Source organism: Pongo abelii, chromosome 2, assembly GCF_028885655.2.
Source record: "Pongo abelii isolate AG06213 chromosome 2, NHGRI_mPonAbe1-v2.0_pri, whole genome shotgun sequence".
Taxonomy (NCBI): domain Eukaryota; kingdom Metazoa; phylum Chordata; class Mammalia; order Primates; family Hominidae; genus Pongo; species Pongo abelii.
This window is the reverse complement of record NC_085928.1, coordinates 177,814,341-177,825,190: the sequence shown is the minus strand read 5'-3', so window position 1 is coordinate 177,825,190 and position 10,850 is coordinate 177,814,341.

Here is a 10,850-nt window from a genome sequence, read left to right as displayed (position 1 = left end):
AAGGAACTGTGCATGTATTTTTAAAAAAGCAGTTATGAATTCTTCTATAATCTGAAAATGGGGAAACATTCCTTAATATGACTCAAAATCTAGAAGACACAACAGAAATAACATATATTTTGTTATATAATTTTTAAAATTTTTCACAGTAAAAATATAACATAAGCAAAGTAATAAATACAAATCATAGCATGGGAACAAATATCTTGCAAACTATACCAGAAAAGTTAGTAATACTGATATTCATAAAATACAAAGATATTCATAAAACATAAAAAGTTTTAAAGATTGAGAAGAAAATGCCAGGAACTCTATAGTAAAATGGACTGATCTGCAGAAAATTGATGATAATGAAAAAAAAGGATTTTTTTTTTTTTTGAGATGGAGTCTTGCTCTGTCACCCAAGCTGGAGGGCAGTGGTGCAGTCTCGGCTCACTGCAATGTCTGCCTCCTCCCGGGTTCAAGCAATTCTCCTGCCTCAGCCTCCTGAGTAGCTGGGATTACAGGCATCTGCTACCATGCCCAGCTAATTTTTTTTTTTTTTTTTTTTGTAGTTTTAGTAGAGACAGGGTTTCCCCATGTTGGCCAGGCTCGTTTTGAACTCCTGACCTCAAATGATCCACCCATCTCGGCCTCCCAAAGTGTTAGGATTACAGGTGTGAGCCACCGTGCCTGGCCAATTGTTGTTGACCATATGAAAAGTTGCCCAACTTCACCCATGAAGGGATAGTTATTGACTCAGGGTGATGGTTACATGGATGTTCATTACCTACCTGCATACACACATCTGATTGTGTCACTCATCTAGTTGTGAGCTGCAGATGGCTTCTCAAAACCTGTAAGATAAAGTTCTAACAACTTAGCACAGCATTTAAGAATTTTTAGTCAGTATTCTGCCAAGCTGGTTAGCCTAATCCCTCACTGTTACCCAACTCCACATTATGCTGTGATCACATCAAAAGTTCTGTTATTCCACAAATTTGTCGTGTATTTTTTCATACCATGCCTTTGCACCATGCTATTTCCTCTGTCCATGATGTCCTCTCCTTTCTTTTCTGCTTGGAAAAACCTGTGATTCTTTGAGTTACGTGTCAAACTTTCATGTGAAGCATTTTGCTTACCCCTTTGAGTTTCCACAACACTTTCTTCAGGCTTTGATTAAAGCAATTCTTACACAGTCGTGTAGCAATCGTCTTTTATGTATGCCACCACCATGGAGAGAGGTATTTTTCTTGCCCCAATCTCTCTAGCATTTCCAGTGCCAAACAAGCTGCCTGGCCACAAAGAGACATATAATAAATTTGTTGAATACAATAATTATTATGCAGTTGCCAAAGAGACGTCAGCATTTCCTATACAAATCTTCTTTCAGGAAGATGTCAAGGGGAATGGAGGCTAGAAAGCGGATTCTTACAGATTATGTTTACTTAACAGCCTGAGTTTTGGCTGTTAGTCAGGACTCTTTTGGTTACAGGACAAAAATTCAACCTGAATCAGCTCTGAAATTGGCAATTTATTTGCTTCTGAAACCACACCTTGGAAATGGATTTGGTTTCAGAAGCAGTAATTTTTCTCTCTCTCTCTCACACACACACACACACACACACACACACACACGCACACCTCTGCTTATTGCTGATTGCTGCCTTCATCATCTTAAGCCTATGATCTCCATGAGGCAACAATTGGCAACAGATGACTCTAGGGTCATATGCTTGCAGCATTTGCAACTAACAAGGAACAGAGCTACTTCCTGTCAGCTCTGGTTTTAAAAATTCCATGAAACTACTCCAACTGCCCTGAGTCATACAAGTATCCCTAGGCTACTTTCCATGACAAAGAAGGTGGAGTATATGATTGACCCCAGTCTGGTACCATGCCTGTTCTGGGAATGGGTTAACATGATTGGCAGCTTCCATCAGAACTATATTTCGGAGGGCAAGAGGAGCAGCTTTCGAAGAGAATAAAGACTTCTTCTTGCCTACAGAGGGTAATTCTCCACTATAGATATGAAGAAAATGACAAGATGAAAATGTTGGAAGAAATATTATGTAATTTTTGTGATTAAAACTTTCATATTCCTGATATGTAAATACTGTAATTCAAACACATTTTAAAAGTTTATCAATAAAAAAAAAACTGCTCAGGAATCTCATTTGCACACTTTCTTCTTTTGTTTTCTTTCCTCTTTCTAATTATTCTTTAAATAAGGATCCACCTAAAGAGTACAATTCTCTAACATGAACTTTCTAAATTTGATAAATTTTGTTCTTTGTCTATTATATTCTTTATTCTTTTACAGTGCCTATTTCTGCTAAAATCAAAGAAGATTCAAAAAGAAAAGAAAAAACTGAAGAGAAAAAGTTTTTCTTATCTATGAATAAGTTACTGCTCAAGGATATTTTGAGAGTGGAAAAAAATGGAGCAAGCATGTCCATGTTCAGTCTTAACCGAATTTTCTAAGGATACTTATGAAGTTGTTAAAGGTCTATATCCAGAAACTTGGGCTAGCTGGCAAGTATCACCACCCCACTCTGGGAACAATGTGACTGCAGGTAGAAAGGGTGATTGTGAGGTGTTACCACACTGGCTTGGTAGCCCCAACAAGCAGCTTTTTCTTGGACTAATATGATCCACATACATTTAAGTGCCCATTATGTGCAAAGAATTGTCCTACAAACAGTGGATGGATAAAAGAAAGTCCTCATGAAATTAACCCTACATAGGAAGAGAAATATGAAAAACTGCTGGATAGGATTTTAAAATAACAACTGTTCTTTTGCAAATTAAATCCTTTAATGTAAAGACACATTTTATTTTGTCTATCTGTATTTTCTGCTTTTTTTTTACAATAAACATATTTCAAGGGTCATAAAATACAATGAAATAAATAAGTTATTCTAAAATATTAAAGGATACACCTCACCTGGCATCAAATAAGTTCAAATCCCATTTCTGCCAGTCACCAGTTGTGTGAACTTGGGCAAGTTGATTAGTCTACCCAATAACATTGTGAATATTATAGAAGATAAGATGTAATAAAGTGGTTGATACTGTGCCTGGAATGTAGAAGTTGGATGAATAGATTATATTCATCATTCTTCTTATTAATGTGAAAGACAATCTTAGTTGAAGTCCAGAAAAAAACAAAATCTAGAAACAGGTGGTAACTGACCCAGTTTACTCTTTCCCAATATTTGCTCAAGTATGAATTCTTTAGGCTGGTCAGCTTTATAGTGAACTCACTCAGAAAGCACCTTAGAGTTCACTGTCGGGGGGTGTCCAGGGCTTGGGTTGCTGTTGCCTCATGTTTTATTTCTAGTAGCAGGAGCTGGCTAAAACTTCAGCCCTGTTTTTAATTAGAGCTTTAGAACTAAGTGACATTTGCCATCACGTGAGTCCAACCTTGGGATTACTGCGGTCTATATGTTTCCCTCTAATTCAATCTCAAGGAGGGAATAAAATAGTAGTTTTTCTTTTTCTCCTTCTTTTGGCAACTTTATTTTTCAATTAAAAGTTATTCAGGGTGGAAGTGGTGAATAGTGACAGCTTCTTGTTTGCCTCTCCTCTGTTCTTCGCTCCCACACACCTAATTCTGGATGGGCTTTTGGCAGTTTCTTCCACACAATGGGGAAGTTAATTGCTGACTCTTCTCAGTGTTTGCTGACTGCTAAACCAGGCTTTCTTTTGAGAGGAACCTCTTTATTTCTTTCTCATGACCAAAATCTATTTATACAAACAAAATACATCTATTTTTATCCAACTTAAATGTTCTCAGCGAGTTTAGTCAAACTCTTTTGACTTAAGTTTGTTTTCCCCTGGCTCACTATTTGAATAGTTTTAGAGACAGAAGTTACATCCTTGTACATAGTAGTGCAACTCGGGGGGAAAAAAACACACAGCACAATTCTCACTAATGGAGTTATTGGAAAACAGAATTGATGGCTCTCTAAACATGGAAGCTACTACTACTAGTTCTTAATACAGTTCTACAATTGGTTCATTTAATAAGCACTTATTGTGTGCCAGACAGGGCACATGAATAATTTATGCATTCTTCTTAACAACCCTATGAGTTGTTATTATTTTCCATCCCATGTTACAGATGAGGAAACTGTGGTTTAGAGTGGTTAACTAATTGGGCCAATTCTACCCAGCTAGTGAATGATTACATCTGGGACATGCTAATTAAATTGTTAGGGTTAATAGATTCTATAATTTCCTCATGTCAGGCAGAAATATAACCATTGAATCAAATATTTTCAATGTGTACCATAGTTTATTCACAAAAGTGTGAATTGAGCTCTAAAACCTATTTGCATTAAATGAACAACAAAAGGGGTTTATCAATCAATTGAAAGTATGTTGCTTTTTAAGCATAATCTATGTTGCCTGCTGTTATAAGTTTGTGGGCCTCTCAGATCTCTACAGCATTTTAGAACTCAAAGGGATTTAGAATCCATTTACTTCAGTGTTTGTTCCTACAATGCTCAGATGCTGTCTAGTTTCTCAATGAGTGTCTTGGAGGAAGGGGTTGTCTTGGAGGAAGGGGCACACCGGGGGTTGTCTGGCAGAATAATTAATCCCATTTATAATACAATGTATAGATAATTTTCAGCTGTGACTGTTCTGTAACTAGTTGGTAAGAAACTGGTAGTTCAGTAAACTTAATGAAGCATTGACTAAACTGATTGTCTGAATGTTTAAATGTTAGACCAGTTTTAGTGATAGCTTTGGTTGTATGACTTGACAAGGAAGGAAAATATGTCAGTCTTCCTGAGATTTATGTCCAGGATGTACAAACAACTTGGATTTTCTCAGATGCTCTCAATTTCCAATTTTCAGTTATTTTCTCTCCATAGTCCATTGAAATGTCTCCTAAATTCCAGTTTATAGAAATTAATAACTGACTGAATTAAGTCAGCAAACATTACAATATCAACTAGCTACAAAAGATGATACAACACAAAAGATATGGAATCATAAACCTGGGGCTACCTGGCTGCATAAAACTTATAATTACTAATAAAAATGCATGAATGTCTAACATATATGAGGCACAACTCTTTATGAATATGGTACTTTCCAGTCATAAAGTTTTATGAAACCATGATAATAAAAATGCAAGTGTAATTGAGATTGCAAAGAAAACTAATACAGTACGAGGTGTATGATGGGATAATCATTATGTCCATTATAGGCCATTACTTTGTCTATGGTAGGAAGAAGTTTGAATTATATTCAGAAGGATTTAGTGATGCTTTAATATATCATGCACCTAGGCAGAAATAAGTTTCAATTATTTCTGCAAATATATACGTGTATAAATACATACATAACCACTAGAGGCAGTAGTTGTTGGAGTGTAAATTCTAGGGGTTGACTGCCTGGCTTCAAATCCTGACTCTGCCACTTATTCATGCATAGCTTGGGCAAATTACTTAATTTCTCTGTTCTTCATTTTCCTCATCTGCAAAACGGAGATAACAATAAAATCTAAATCCTGTAGTTGATATGAGGATTAAGGGACTCAAAATAGTATGAATATTTATTGAGTTCCTGCTGTGTGCCAAGCACTATTCTATATCCTGGGGATATAGAGGTGAATAAGACAGGGCCCCTGCCCTCATCTGTTAAGACAACCAGTAAGCACACAGTATGACTAAGATAACTGAAGATTCTGAGTAAGTGCCAAGAAGACAATGGAAGCATCTTTTTAGAATGACTGAACTCATAATATAGCTTGAGGATATGACTGCTTAAAATATAAGTAATATAAGCATGCATATTTACAAGTATCTAGGATTTACAGTTGGCTTTTGGCACCTACTCACTAATGAACTTGTGGAATGCCTTTGCTAGATATATGTAACTAATATTTTGGTTTCTGTTCAATACAGGCTGCTCATCTCTTCTTTTCTGTGCTCTCCAAGATCTGTTGCACCTGTAAGCAGCCCATTGATTTTTAGGGCTGTGACTTTCCTAACCCCTTGCCTTCACTGTGAATTGCCCTACATTATCCTGCTGAGAAGACATCAGAGTACTGCTAAGGAAGCTTTGCTTCACTCTCAATATGTTCTGTAAAAAATGCCTACAATTAAGAGCTGTATTAACAGAGAATGCCTTTTCTCAGTATTTGCATCGTGCTGCAGCTCTTACAGTCCATCTCTGCCTCTCTCTCCCTGGCCTCCACTGAGATTTTGCCCATTGTCTTCTCAGCTGTCATGATGGATTATTTAGCTTAATTTGTCTGGAAGAGTGGCTTTCTTATGGGGGTTTGTATTGAAAGCAGATTTCCCTCATTAAACAGAAATGAGAATGCCATGACACTTCATAGGTAACACCAGTAGTCTTCCCTTGGCTGGCAAGAGTCAGGAAGTTTACTGTTTAACCTTTTCATGCCTACTTTTACGTAGGCAACAAGAAAATATAGGATAGTTTCTAGTGTAAAGTGGGTATAACAGATTGGACCCTAATAGCCAATTACTGAAAAAATAGTTCTTTGTTAGGTCATTTATAATAAATTTTAGGTTGAAAATATCTTCTCACGGGATAGAAGTCTCTGATATTGAAATATTGTTATGCATGTAGCACTTATAAGAGCTGTTTACTGAAATAATTTCTAATTATTTTTCAGAATTGGTGGTGAATTATAAAGACTGAGTCAGTGAGAATGGAAGTACATTTGCTAGGCCTATTTTAATGTCAACAGAATTGACGCGTGGGGCAAGCAGAGGGAACATTCAATAATTTTCCTTTGCTATACAACCCTTCTCAAGAGAATAAATTATTATAGTTTTCTTTTTAATGTAAGCTGGACCTTCAATGAGGAATATTTCTTCAGGTTTTTGTTTGTTTTGTTGCTTTTTTTTTCAACTTTAACACACTTTTATAAAGACCATTCATTGCCTGTGAGATTGCAGCATAGGAAGTGTGTATCTCAAAAGGCCGTATTAAGCACCCAGTTATAAATACTTGTCCATATTGAGCCTCAGAAAATGATACCCTGAAGTGAAGGATTCAGATATCTCTTGCCCCTCATTCTCCCTCAAGGCGAACCATAGAAACTAGAATTCCTCTTCCCTAAGGTGGGTCATACAAACCATATCCACTTTTCCTCAAAGCCAAAAATAAAAGCTAGAATTATTACTCTAACCTTGCCCTGCCTTTCTATCCAGGAGCTGGCCATAAAGAAATTCTCTGACCTCCCCTTATTTGATAGTAGGTCATCAAACCCTAATTCCAGAAGGAGTCTTGCCCCATACCCAGGAGGAAGAAATGCCACACAGAGAGGCCAAGAAGAATCAGAATAGACAGTTCTTACTGGGTTTCCACACGCAGTCCATTACTATTAGATAATTCCTCCTTTGTCCAATCACATTTCTACACAACTGTCCACTCCATTGAATCTAAGCGTAAAGATGGATAGTTTTCCCTGGTTCTTTGAGCCTTCTTTCAGAAGGCTTCTCTGTCACGTAAAAGTATGATTAAATACATTTGTTGTGCTTTTTTCTCGTTAGCCTATCTTTTGTTATAGGAGTGTTGGCCATGACCCTTATGACGGATGGGGAAAGGCATCACATCCTTCCTCTCCTACTTGCAGAAATATGAATACTCAAGGTTAATGTCAAGGCAAGAAAACTATTTATCAATTATTTAATTAAAGTAACACAAATTGTATCTTTAAACCGTGATTTAAAAATTTAGCTAGCATTTATTTTGCCATGATCTGTTGTAATCACATTTGTGGTGTTATTTTATTATCACAATTTCTATCAATTAAGTATTATCAATTTTTAACATGGTTAAACTGAGGCATAGAGAGATTTCAGCAACAGAATTCTTAATCATTATGTTCAGCATTAGCACCATAAGGATTTCTAAGCAGGTAAAATTCAGGAAAAAGGTGCAAATTTGAATTAATAATTATGTAAGTGGAAGATTTTATTGTAATTAGCATTACCTTCAATGTCAAGTAATTCAAGGTTTAAAATAGAGCCTCCTAATTTTGTAAAGACATGATTTAGTAGGAAAGGAATTTGTCATTTGGGTAAAAGACTATTGCAGATGTTCATTGTATTTTGAAGGAATAGTTGCTATGAAAACATCTTTATTGACAACCACCACAGTCAGCAGTAACATACCCTTTTTCATTTCGGATTGGTTTTGTTACTAAAGGATGTTTGTTCCACTTCAAAACTGATGATGTATTATACTCTGCATCTGAATTGACAAGGAATGGACTCTTCAGCTCTGACAGGCAAGTGAGAAACCATTGGCTGACAGGATCAACAAAGAGACCAAGACAAAAACAAAACAAAACAAAACAAAGCAATCCACAGGAGTGGAGCTTAAAAACATATTTGTTTGAAACCCAGTCTCAGTAATGTCTTTATTTTACAATAGGAACTCAACTTTTAAGTTAAGGTTGCTACTCTTTTTCTTCCATAGCATATTATATCTATCTTTGCTGAAATAATGGCAAAGGGATGCTGGAATGCATGTCAGAATGGTGAGGGAATGAGGAGTCATTGACTAGAGTCGTTTTCCAACTAAAGTAATAACAAAATGTAGTCTTCAGGGAAAAAAAAGACACTTGAAAAGTTTAGATGAGCTTTTTAAACCTAGAGCAGATAATTAGCGACGACTTTTTATTGCCTTTATTTCCTAGCAAGCGCCTGTAATCCCAGTTACTCGGGAGGCTGAGGCAGGAGAATCCCTTGAACCCGAGATCATGCCACTGCACTCCAGCCTGGGAGACCAAATGAGACTCTGTCTCAAAAAAAAAAAAAAGTTTCCTTTGTTTTTATTAATTCAAAATTTCCTAACTTATAAATTTTTAAAACTTCATAATTGGGTGTTGTATGTTCTACATGACTGTATTCAAGAATAATTTAGGAAAACACTATTGAGAAGATTTGTTAAAGCTTAATTTGGGTAAGCTGGGCATAGTGACATGTACCTGTAATCCCAGCTACTCAGGAGGCTGAGGCAGGAGGATTGCTTGAGGAGTCCAAGAGTTCAAGGCCATCCTGGGCAACACAGCAAAACTCCATCTCTTTAAAAAAAAAAGTTTAATATGGGTAGATACATTCAATATCTATCCCCTAAGGGCAACATAAATATTTTGGCTCCTTATGACTAGGAATTCTTCATCAAATCTGCTTGTCTTCATTGCTAAAATAATACGTTAGAATCATTCTGTGCTATACAATCACCATAGACTTACAACTAAAAACACAGCTTTTATCATTTACTAAATATTTACTTTTAGAAACAAGATGAAAGGTGGAAATCTCAGTCCTGAAAGCTTGGCTACTACCACACCTCAATTCAAAGGACCAATTGTGTCCTGACCTACAGGGAAGAGGAGGGCATTGTAAGACTCAGGCAGGAATTGTAATATTCATGGAAGAGAAAGAAGACTTTATGTTATGAAGTAGAAAGAAGGAGGCAGACCTTATATTTGAAAAGGTTCAGAGGATGTCACCCCAAAATATGTCACTCTGACCTAAGGACTATTTTGAGTCAAAGGCAATTGAACAAAACAAAACAAAGCAAAACAAAAAACAAGAAGACACGAGAAAAACTCTCTGTTATCCCCCCTGCATCAGGAAGGGCAGGATGATTCCACAACACCAGAAACAGCTATAAAGTCTACCAGCCCAAGGAACGCACCAGAGAGGAATCTACATAATATATAAAACAAACCTACTAACTAGACCTCATCCTCCATTAATTTTCTTTTCTTTTCTTTCTCTTTCTTTCTTTTTCTTTCTTTCCTTTCTTTCTTCTTTCCTTCTTTCCTTCTTTTCTTCCTTTCTTTTTTCCTTCCTTCCTTCCTTCTCTCTTTCTTTCTTCCTTTCTTTCTTTCTTTCTTCTTTCTTTCTTTCTTTCTTTCTTTCTTTCTTTCTTTCTTTCTTTCTTTCTTTCTTTCTTTCTTTCTTTCTGTCTTTCTTTCTTTCTTTTTTGAGACAGAGTCTCACTCTGTCACCCAGGCTGGAGTGTAGTGGCATGATCTTGGCTCACTGCAACCTCTGCCTCCCAGGTTCAAGCAATTCTCCCGCCTTACCCTTCGGAGTAGCTGGTATACAGGTGCACCCCACCATGCCCAGCTAATATTTTGTATTTTTAGTAGAGACAGGCTTTCACCATGTTGGCTGGAGTGGTCTTGAACTCCTGACCACAGGTGATCCACCCGCCTCGGCCTCCAAACTGCTGGGATTACAGGAGTGAGACACCGTGCCCGGCATCTTCCATTAACTTTTCCCAAAAATTTACCTTCCCACAATTTGCTGCCCCTAGAAGCCAAAAGTTCCTTTCCTTTGTCCTGACACTTCTCAACATATTTATTATTCCTTGTTCAGATTGTTATATAACCCTAAGTTCTAACCACTCATTTGAGTTATACATTAGTGACAGTTCCCATTCTTATGTATTGTGCCTATGTTAATAAACTTCTGTTTTTCTCTTGTTTAATCCGTCTTTTGCCAGTCTAAATTGCAGAGCTCCAGGCAATAGATCTAAGATGGGTGGAGAAACAAAGAATTTTTTCTTCCCCTACATAATCATAAATTCATAAACTTCAAAAATGCTATTTGAAATGCATGCCGAGAACATGCATTTAAAAAAGGTTTCATTTTTGGTTTTTGTGCAGCAAAATACTAAGGATCTATCATTTATTAAATGCCTAACAATTTTTCTCTAACCTGTGGGTTTTATGAAGCATTTCTCCATCTAATATTGGCTGTCTTCTTTGTCATTAATCTATTGTAAAGCTCAAGAGTTTATGTTTGTCACTAATATTTTAATTTATTAATAATTTCAAAAATAAAACTGTGCCTTAGATG